This window comes from Dreissena polymorpha, chromosome 1 (assembly GCF_020536995.1).
Source record: "Dreissena polymorpha isolate Duluth1 chromosome 1, UMN_Dpol_1.0, whole genome shotgun sequence".
Lineage (NCBI taxonomy): Eukaryota > Metazoa > Mollusca > Bivalvia > Myida > Dreissenidae > Dreissena > Dreissena polymorpha.
This window is the reverse complement of record NC_068355.1, coordinates 164,066,375-164,077,903: the sequence shown is the minus strand read 5'-3', so window position 1 is coordinate 164,077,903 and position 11,529 is coordinate 164,066,375. Positions and strand designations below refer to the sequence as shown.

The window sequence follows — 11,529 nt, the reverse complement described above, 5'->3', positions numbered from 1 at the left end:
TCATAGGTACATTGATCATGACTGGCATATGACCCCTATTGATTTTCAGGTCACTAGGTCAAAGGTCAAGGTCACATGACCTGAAATAGTAAAATGGATTCTGGATGATAACTCAAGAACACTTATGCCTAGGATCATGAAACTTCATAGGTACATTGATCATGACTCGCAGATGACCCCTATTGATTTTCAGGTCACTAGGTCAAGGTCACAATGACTTAATTTAGAAATATGGTTTCCGGATGATTACTCAAGTACCCTTACGCGTAGGATCATGAAACTTCATAGGTACATTGATCATGACTCGCAGATGACCCCTGTTGACTTTTAGGTCAAAGGTCACGGTGACTTGACACAGTAAAATGGTTTCCGGATGATAACTCAAGAAAGCTTACGCCTAGGATCATGAAACTTCATAGGTACATTGATCATGACTCGCATATGACCCCTATTGATTTTCAGGTCACGAGGTCAAAGGTCAAGGTCACAGTGCCAAAAAACGTATTCACACAATGGCTGCCACTACAACTGACAGCCCATATGGGGAGCATGCATGTTTTACAAACAGCCCTTGTTTTTAATGAAATTTATATATTGTGTATGCATTTCCTAGGGTCCTTTTAAAGTTATCTTAAAGGGGCCTTTTCCCAGATTTTGGCATATTTTGAAGTTTGTCATTAAATGCTTTATATTTATAAATGTAAACATTGGATCTAAAAGGTCCAGTAAAAAATCAAGAATAAAATTAAAACAAGGAAAAAAAAGTAGCTGGTACCAGGGCTGGAACCAGTGACCCCCGGAGTCCTGGAGTTAGTTCGAAGTAAAAACGCATTAGCCCTCTCGGCTATTCCGCCGAGTATACACAAATAGTATTTTATACGTTATATAAGCAATCTTCGTAGTTTAGTAAATTTAAAAGACAACAACAGAACTATCCAAATTATTCAATCGTTTCGCGTTGCAACGCTTTATAATATTTAGGTTTTCAAATCGTCAAAAGATACATACAATGGCTATATTGGACTATAGTAAATGTTCAGTAATACTGTTTCCTCACAAATATAAATATAACGAAAATTTGCGAATCTGAAACAACTTTTTTCAATTTTGTCAATTTACCAAACCGTGAAAAGATTCCTTTAACCTTATAAAGTTATCTTAAGGATTTAATGCCTTTACGTTACAGATATGTTACTGTACAATGTTCTACAACCTTTGTTAAATTATTATTGTTTGTTAAATACTAAGAAATCATTGAAAAAGTTATAACTTTATTAAGTGCATCATTACTCATATTCAATAGTGTAATGTAAAGTTAAAGTATTTACAAGACAACCTGAGTTTTCTGCATTTGATTTCGTACAAGTGAAACGTACCATACTGTTAGTGTAGCTAGAAAATAGAAAAAAAAAGATCTACTCGGCTGGTGAAAAAAGAAAATCTAATGTGGCACGTATTTGGTTATCCCCTGCTATAAAGAGATTCAAATATAGTGTTAATTGAATTACCAGAAGTCAGTAACTCAATGTGTTATGCAAGCATAATTATGTCTTAGAATACTGCACATGATTTTCTGACTGGATGTTAAACTACTTACAAAAACTTAATTTAAAACAAGAGATGTGTTTGTCAATAACACAATGCCCCCTACTGCGCCACTTTTATTGATTTTTTTTATCATTTGGCAGGTACAGATAATTATCTCCCTTTATAGCTTATTACTTTCCTTGAATTTGTTTTTTTTTTACCTTTGAACTTGAAGGATGACCTTGACCTTTCACCACTCAAAATGTGCAGCTCCATGAGATATTTATGCATGCCAAATATCAAGTTGCTATCGGAAGCGACATAGAAGTTATGAGATTTTTTGGAAACCTAAACGCAAAGTGTGACAGATAGATGAACAGTTCGATCACTATTTGCCCTCCTTTGGGGGCATAAAAAAATAATATTAGATAGAGATTCAAATCATGTTTTATTCATGGATTTAATCATGGCGCATATATGTTACGAAAGACTAAAGATTTACTATCAATAAACACTAGTGACACAATGTTTTTTTTTCACAAATTTAATTGTACATAAGGCGCAATTGTATGGCTTCAACTTAATTATTGTGTTCATGTTTGTGCTTGGTAAAAAGAGAAGGTTATACTTAATTTAAACAATAAAATTTAATAACATTTGAAATCTTATTTTCACAATTTTGAACAAAAAACACCATCATATTGGTAAAAGCAGCCTCCTTTGAAATAGTAATTCTCTTCTGTCATATGCTGATCAAAATGAGCGATTTAATTTCATGTAACTTTCTTCAGAAACATAACTAAGATTGAACAGATTATTATTATCCCCTGGCGGAGGGATATGGTTTTGGCGTACCGTCCGGCACTTTTGTGTCTGGAGCCTTATCTTGGAAGTGCTTTGGCAGATTTCATTGAAACTTGGTATGAGTATATATATGGATAAGAGGATGATGCACGCCAAATGGCATTGTACACCATCGAATAATAACAGAGTTATGGCCCTTTGTATTTTGAAAAAAAAAGGCTTTTTTGTGTGTGTCCGGAGCCGTATCTTGTGTCCAGAAGTATAATGGCGGGGGATATCAATTCAACGAATGTGCTTGTTATTATAAGTCTTATGTCACAGTTTGCTTTCAGCGTTAACTTTGTTTCAATGATATTTAGCCGAGTTCATAACTAGGTCACAATGTGCATTAATCAAAATATATTTATAGAAAAATCACCAATTCCATAATTATGTACACGGTCCGTATTTATTGAGCTGTGGTAGCTTATTTGGCTAGAGTCTCATAGGGCAAACAGGGTCTGCAATTCTGCATTCAATATGTCATAGGTGCCATCGGACAAAAATCAGCATCCTGGTTTTAATGCATGAGGAGACTTAAGATGTAACATAATAAATAAGATGTACCGGTAGTTTTTTTAAATATAAGTTATCAACTCAATTAAGAAGTCACCAACATGAATAAACAATATTGTACGATATATACCAAAAAAGTGTAATGCACAAAATTTAACTTAATTCTCAACATGATCAAAATAGTTCATTGACAGCAATTTTTGTATACAGTATGATCATTCACGAAATAATTATACGATAATACTTCTTCTTGAAAGATATATGATTTGGGTCCCTTAATCCAAATGCTTAATTTACTAAAAGGCCATGGTCAACGAATCTTAATTAGGCTCATATACAAAATGTTTGTTGTTTTTCCCACTAACAACTCCAGAAAATGAAGATAGTTCAGTATTTTTTAAGTTTTTTGTATTATTCATGTAAAAATTAAATGTTCTTATCTTACATAGACGAACGTTTAAATCCATCAAGACATTATTAGAAAACAACTTTTTTTTTCTTATTTAAAAAAAGTAGTCAACTTACACAAATAAATGTAAGTCACTTAATCATAATTCTAAACCATTACATAAAATATGTCACTTTAAATTAGCTGTAAAAATGCATTGGCGCCAACTCCTATTGGTATTGGCTCTATCTCTTTTTGAAAAATGCAAATTTATCTATTAGATTGGCTAGAAGCAATCAAAGCAATCGTTTTATGTAATGAGCGATTTAATTGGCTGGGAATGTGCTCGTCACACAGGCAAAAGACATCAATTTGTTTTACGACTTTATTACCATGCAACAAAGGTCCTCACGTTTCCAAATAGACTGTGATTGTATGTTTCTGTACATTTTTGGGATGAATTTATCTTTGCTGAAACGCACTACAGTTAAATTGGCCGATATTTAAAAATAATGCAAAATATGTTGAAAAAAAGACCATAATTATAAAGCCTAATCACCCTGTAAACTTATCCGTTAAATTTCAAAACATCTGAACCTGAGCGCCACCTTGGAAGTAGTATTGGCTCAATTATTAATACATCTCAAAAAAGAGGTGGGGCTTGTGATTAACGGCCCTGGTCATGTAGATGAAAGTTCTGAAAAGGCCTATCAGAGAGCTGTTCACAACTGCTGAAGGTCGATACAGACTTAGACTAATTGTGTCGTGTTCTGAGAAAACTGGGCATAATGCATGTGCTTGTATTTCGAGTAAGCTACATTTGTAAATGATATACGTAACGTAGTTGTAGTGTTGTTTGTCATTGTCCGGACTGTTAGAATGTAAGTTGAGTCACATTCTGAGAAAACTGGGCATTACGCATGTGCGTAAAGTGTCGTCCCAGAATAGCCTGTGCAGTCCCCACAGGCTAATCAGGGACGACACTTTCCGCTTTTAAGGTATTTTTAGCTCATCTATTGTTTGAAAAAAAATTATGAGCTATTGTCATCACCTTGGCGTCGGCGTCGGCGTCCGGTTAAGTTTTGCGTTTAGGTCCTTTTTTCTCAGAAAGTATCAATGCTATTGCATTCAAACTTGGTACACTTACTTACTATCATTAGGGGACTGGGCAGGCAAAGTTAGATAACTCTGGCTTGCATTTTGACAGAATTATGTGCCCTTTTTATACTTAGAAAATTGAAAATTTTGGTTAAGTTTTGTGTTTAGGTCCATTTTATTCCTTAAGTTTCAAAGCTATTGCTTTCATACTTGCAACACTTACTAACTATCATAAGGGGACTGTGCAGGCAAAGTAATGTAACTCTGACTGGCATTTTGACAGAATTATGTGCCCTTTTTATACTTAGAAAATTGAAAATTTGGTTAAGTTTTGTGTTTAGGTCCACTTTATTCCTACAGTATCAAAGCTATTGCTTTCATACTTGCAACACTTATTAACTATCATAAGGGGACTGGGCAGGCAAAGTTATGTAACTCCGACTGGCATTTTGACAGAATCATGTGACCTTTTTATACTTAGAAAATTGAAAATTTTGTTAAGTTTTGTGTTTTGGTCCACTTTACCCCTAAAGTATCATAGATATTGCTTTCATACTTGGAACACTCGCAAACTATCATAAGGGTACAGTAAAAGGACAAGTTGCATAACTCTGGTTGTCATCTTTACAGAATTATGGCCCTTTTTTGACTTAGTAACTTTGAATATATGGTTAAATTTTGTGTTTCTATCCACCTTACTTTTAAAGTATCAAGGCTTTTGCTTTCAAACTTCAAATACTTTCAGGCTATCATGAGGTTACTGTACCTGGCAAGTTGAATTTTACCTTGACCTTTGAATGACCTTGACTCCCAAGGTCAAATTATTAAATTTTGCTAAAACTGCCATAACTTCTTTATTTATGATTAGATTTGATTGATACTTTGACAAAACAACTCTTACCTGACATACCAAAATAGACACCACCCAAACCATCCCCCACGCCCCCCCCCCCCTCCGGAATCCCCCCCCCCATTTTTTTTTTTAAGATCATCTCACAAATGACCACCACACCCTCACACTATACTCCCCCCCCCCCCCCCCCCCCCACAATTTTTTTGGAAACGGTTTAAAAAACACAAATATTTATTTTTATTATTTTATTTTTGAAATACCGTCCAACCATCGCACCCTAGAATCCCCTGCCCCCCCCCCCACCCCCGAATTTAAAAAAAAAATCATTTTTTTTCGCATTTTTGGAAGATAATGTAATAAATGACCACACACCCACACTATACACCCCTCTTCACTCCACCCATCCCTCCTTTGTGATTGAAATTGAGAGTCCCTTCACCTTTAAAAAGAAAATAGATGAGCGGTCTGCACCCGCAAGGCGGTGCTCATAACTTTGCCTGCACAGTCCCCTTAGGCCACGACTTTTTTTTTTTATTGGTTTACAAAAATTATTTTGAAAATGGTCCATCGGGCGGTCGAAAAAAAAAAAAAAAAAAAAAACATCATTGGAAAAATAAGTTAATACTAATAACATCAGAACAAAGACATCATATCTTTTATAACCTTAACACAGAGACGAAAAATCTAATAATGCAATGAAACACATCTATATCTTCAAATGAAATGAGTCACCTAAAAGCACCTTTTGTAACATCAGGCAATTTTAAACACTCCATTAAATGACATGCGTTCTTCTCCCATTAATTAAACGAAAAACTGCGCTTCATTTCCGTAATTCGATGCGCACCATTACGCAATGCGATGCCCGTTGCATAAATCTTATATAAGATAAACTACTCATACACAAAGTATGTGTTTGCTCTTATTGGACTTATGACATCGTCCATGAAAAAAAATCGAGGTAGATCGATCCCCGCGTCGTCGCGGTAATGTTTGTTTAAGTTGTTGTTGTCATGAAAACTCGTTGATTTACAACGCAAAACGTCTTATTTAAACTGACGCGAATTAATACAATCATATTTGTCAACTTGGCTTTTGCTTTATTTTGATAATTTAATCCAAAGTTTAATGTTAGCAAGTGTTTTTACTGGAATTGTAAACAAGGAGCCAGTTAAAGTCTTCCGAAAATGTGCAGTCTGTGTGAATTGACAGTTTGACGTCATCAAAGGAAAGCCGCTTGCTGTCTGAAGCAATAAAGCGACAAATTTAGCGCCTACAAAATTAGCTTCCTTTGTCTAGCAATCAACATGCCGAACCAATCGTGCGTTTGTTTCTCAATTGCAATCCTCCAATTTAATAATAGCACGTGCATAGCTCCGCCTGCGAATCTTTTGCAGAGAACGGAGGCGGAGTTTAACGGTTAATTGAGCTAGTATTTTTAAGGTAGTGCACCTCTAATGGGCACATATACAAATATAATCTAATTAATTATTTTCTTAATCAGCATCATTTCACTGAACTACATGCAAATTTGTAGGTAGGCTTTCCGTGCTTTTTAAAAAAATATACCGTTTTTTTCAAAACCACCCCCACGCTCAGCTTTTGTACAGTTTATTTTCACCCCTGGGGTATATAAAAGTTCCATAATTCATTCAAATTTCTAAATATGGGCATGCTGTTGGTGTGTATAGATGCAGTAAAGGTGTTTACAATTTAAACAAGATTAAATAAGTATTCTTTTACAGACATTTATTTTTTACAAATTTTTATCTATGGAAGAGCGCCATGAAATGTAAGTGATTTCAGCCAAGTAAAAATTGGGTCGGTTAAAAACAAAGTGTCATAAAATTCAAAATAGTACCATTTAAGTTATATTTTAAACATAGTTTTTATAGAAACACTAAATACAGCAAAAATACCAAGAAATAGACAAATTTACCGTTTACTTTTTGAAATAAAAATAAAAATTCAACATGCATCATCCGTATTTTCAGCAGTAAATCACCCAATTTAGCCATAACGTTGTTTTAATTTAAAAAATTGAAGGATGTGCATAAAAATTTCAACATATTAACAACAAAACATAGCATATATGCATCATTAAATCAAATTACGTTAGAAAAGAAATAAAACGTGTCGCAAAAACTATGCGATGTCGGTAGGATTCGAACCTGCGCGGGAAGATTCCAAAAGATTTATAGTCCATCGCCTTAACCACTAGGCCCATCGCCTTAACCACTAGGCCACGACAACTTCACAATCGCGCAAGCTTAAATTAGATATGCATACGTAAACAGGTAAAAAGGCTCGCCAATCTTTGAAGAAATCGCGAAATCGTATTTTTTCAGATGATATTTGGATCAAAGTCAATATTTATTGTGAAAATAATGTATTCTAAAGGAATTACGTAAACATATAACAAAATTCGAACTTTGAAAAAAATAAAATGCATCTCTCGGAAATAACCGATCATTGAAGATCGACAATGATCGTAAAATAAATCGCGGGAAATCATTAGAGGTGCACTACCTTAATACGCAAGTTGAGTTCCGATTTGCCGAAATTACTCGGCCCTAAGCATTAAAACGACAAATACATTTATCAATGATTTTCCGAGATGTACCGATTTGTTCCGATTTCCAAACTTCCTGTACAGTTCCTATAAACTATGGCGGACGTGTTTACAAAATTCCTAAACACATATATCGTAAATAATGGCAGTGTTTTATTGGATTATTTATACTAATTATCAAATTGCAAGGTAAAACTTTTTTATCTACTATAATATCGGGTATGTTTAATATTATATTTTCCTATTGTCTGTAATTAAATAAATTTTGAGAAGTGCCCATAAAAGGACTGGTACATACTGTGTCACATTGAAAAATATCCCGATCTCTGTAATATATGTGCATTCTATACATAGATGGTGACGTCACTACGTTATTGTCAGTAAGACCGGTGTGTACACAATGATATATGTGAACCAATCGTTGATTGTACTTACTTGATTTTATTCGCAACCGTACTCAAACCGGATCGTTTTTATTTCTCGTTTCGCTCGTTTTTCAGTGCGGTCGGGAATAAAATATATATAAAAAAGACGATTTTCCGATTTTATTTTTTTTCCCATTTTCCAAAAATTAGGGTCGGCGGTTTTGTAAACCAAGAAATATAAAAGTCGTGGCCTTATGATAGTTAGTAAATGTTGCAAGTATGAAAGCAATAGCTTTGATACTTAAGGAATAAAATGGACCTAAACACAAAACTTAACCAAAATTTTCAATTTTCTAAGTATAAAAAGGGCACATAATTCTGTCAAAATGCACGCCAGAGTTATTTGCCTGCCCAGTCCCCTCATGATAGTAAGTAAGTGTACCAAGTTTGAATGCAATAGCATTGATACTTTTTGAGAAAAGTGGACCTAAACGCAAAACTTAACCGGACGCCGACGCGGACGCCAAGGTGATGACAATAGCTCATTTTTTTTTTTCAAAAAAAATAGATGAGCTAAAAAATCTTAGAAATAGAAAGCTCGTCTTTATAAACAAGCAAAGAAAACAGGATCTTGGGGCCGTTTCAAACAATATCAAAAAGAATGCAAAAGAAATCTCCGTAGAGCAGAATGGGATGATATAAATAAAAATATACAGGACGGTATGGACAAGCAAAACTCTAAACCCTTCTGGAACTATATAAAATCGAAGAAACAGGATAACATCGGAGTGGCGCCGTTAAAAAAGAAATGTAACTTGTTATCTGATGCCAAAGAAAAAGCAGAAATTTCACTGACGCAATTACAATCTGTGTTTATAATAGACAATGGTACCTCGGTACAAGAACACCTAAATTCTCAACCTTTTTTCGACGATACCTCATCTTCAAATTAACTCCAAATGTGTATTGAAACAACTTTTAAATATTAATGTGTCTAAAGCTTGTGGTCCTGATAGCATCCCGAACATTGTTTTAAAAACTTGTGCAAATGAACTATCGACGGACTTGAGTGAAATCTTTCAGTATTCGTTAAACACCGGTAAACTACCCCAGGATTGGAGAGACGCGAATGCAGCGCCTGTATTTAAGAATGGAGACAAGCATTCAGCTGAGAACTATCGACCAGTAAGCCTTACGTCAGAAACAAGCAAGATTCTTGAACATATTATAAGTAGCCACCTTTTAAAACATTTTGATAAATACAGTGTACTGACAAATTTAAATCATGGATTCAGATCTGGCTATTCTACAGAAACACCATTATTAATAACCATGCATGATCTACTGACATCTTTTAAAAAGAAACAACAAGGTGATAGTGTAATTTTGGATTTTAGCAAGGCGTTCGATACTGTGCCGAATGATCGTCTATTGCAAAAAATGTCATACTATGGAGTTAAAGGTCACTTGCTGTCCTGGTTGTCATCCTTTCTTAAAGACAGATCTATGAAAGTTGTAGTTGAAGGTAAGCTCTCTAGAAGCATACACGTTGATTCGGGCGTCCCACAGGGGACTGTACTCGGTCCGTTAATGTTTTTATGTCATATCAATGACTTGCCACTCAAGAGTAAAATCACAGGTTATACTTTTGGCGGATGATTGTTTATTATACCGTCAAATACGTAACATCTCGGATCATGTAAATTACAAGAAGATTTAGCTTCATTAGAAGTTTTGGCATCAACCTGGGGTATGAAATTTAATGCAAAAAAAGTGTAACATCCTAAGTGTGAAAAGTAAATGTTCGTACTTCTACGAGTTGGACAAAACAATATTGAAACATGTAGATTCGAATCCATACCTCGGATTACTCATATCAAATGACTTAACTTGGTCAAATCATATTTATAACATTTGCAAAAAGGCGAACTCAACGCTCGGATTTCTTAGACGGAATTTAAAACACCGTCCCCAAGAATGTCGTAAAACCGCTTTTATCGCATTGGTTCGATCTTAACTTGAATATGGTTCAATCATATGGGACCCCTTTCTCAAAAAAGATAATGACAAAATCGAAAACGTTCAGCGTCTTGGTGCTCGTTTTATAATGAATAACTACAAATCCAAAGAATAAGGTTGTGTTACAAATATGCTCAACACTTTAAAACTGAATTCTCTTCAAGACCGGCGCGTCTATATTCGTTTGGTGATACTCTACAAGATCGCAGGGGGTATGGTGCCGGCAGTGGACCCAGATGAATACCTGACATCGAAACCTCAACGAAGAACTGTCAAAGTAAAAACTTACTCCGACTTTACATCGTCGAACATTTTAGACCGACATCTTACAAATAACTCTCGTGCATTCAAAATTCCTAGTGCTCAAACAAATCAGTTTTAAAAACTTTATTTTGTGGAAACACTTGTGTTGTGAAACCACCTGGACGATAGTGTGGTGCGCATGCAGACAGTCGAGGGCTTAAAACAAGCCCTCCCAGATCACTTCTGAAAACTCATCCCCGTAGAAATATACCAGAAGTGGTCCTTCTACGTATTTGAACAGATACAGAAGTGTTTTGAAAAACATATAATCGGGATAAGCCTTCTTTTTGAAACAGTTACTGTTATTGCAAAAAAGTTGCAAATCAGCATTTAAATTTCCCGGGAGTTTACCGCTGTTGTAGCAACAGAACTATTTCATTGTTCCGCACAGTTGTAAACGGTGTTTGCTATTTTAAATGAATTTGCGACTTTTGGTTAATAAAACATCCTTTAAAATTATTAATACGATAACAAAATAGATTTAACAGTTACTCATTTTATTTTCGTTTCAAATGCATATAAATAAATGAGGATTATATTTCCTAAGATTACGGCGTAGCTACTTCCTGTTTGGTTGTTCTAAGGCTCGTTTTAGCTGAACAGTTCTGTTTTCCATGTTTATTTTGTTTTAACAACACGAAAGGTAAAAATTGTCATGAAAAATATTCATTTACTAACAAATCTAAGTAAATTTTAATTCTTTTACAAAGTTAGGGCAAAATGCTGAAGTAAACATATATATTCTAGCGTGTCTGTGTTGTCCAACTTGAATAAGTAAAAAGTGTGTTATTCATTAAGACATAAGGGTAAAGTGATCGTGAGTCGGACAGTGTTTTCAGTTTTGAACGATTTGAGCTATATTTAGAACTGTCAGGACGGTTTCTTCAAACTGGTACCCAGCCTATTATTCCCGCTACGCATTTCAACCGTTTTTGCACGCAAAACGGTTTAGATTGCGCCTATATCCTCTATTCCTATAACTTCGTGCAGCCCTATAAGATCGTGTACTTTTTTATGACGTAAACTTCTAAGCAACATTCAAACG

The 11,529-nt window shown here is 34.9% G+C and overlaps 1 protein-coding gene across 1 annotated transcript in view; it reads left to right on the top strand.

Annotated features, from left to right (window-relative positions):
• The first annotated feature begins 11,036 nt into the window (after positions 1–11,036).
• Positions 11,037–11,529, top strand: part of LOC127858836 (uncharacterized) — a 62,915-nt gene continuing 62,422 nt past the window's right edge. The window contains 1 exon segment of the mRNA XM_052396159.1: positions 11,037–11,127. The gene's annotated coding sequence lies outside the window, so the exon portion shown is untranslated.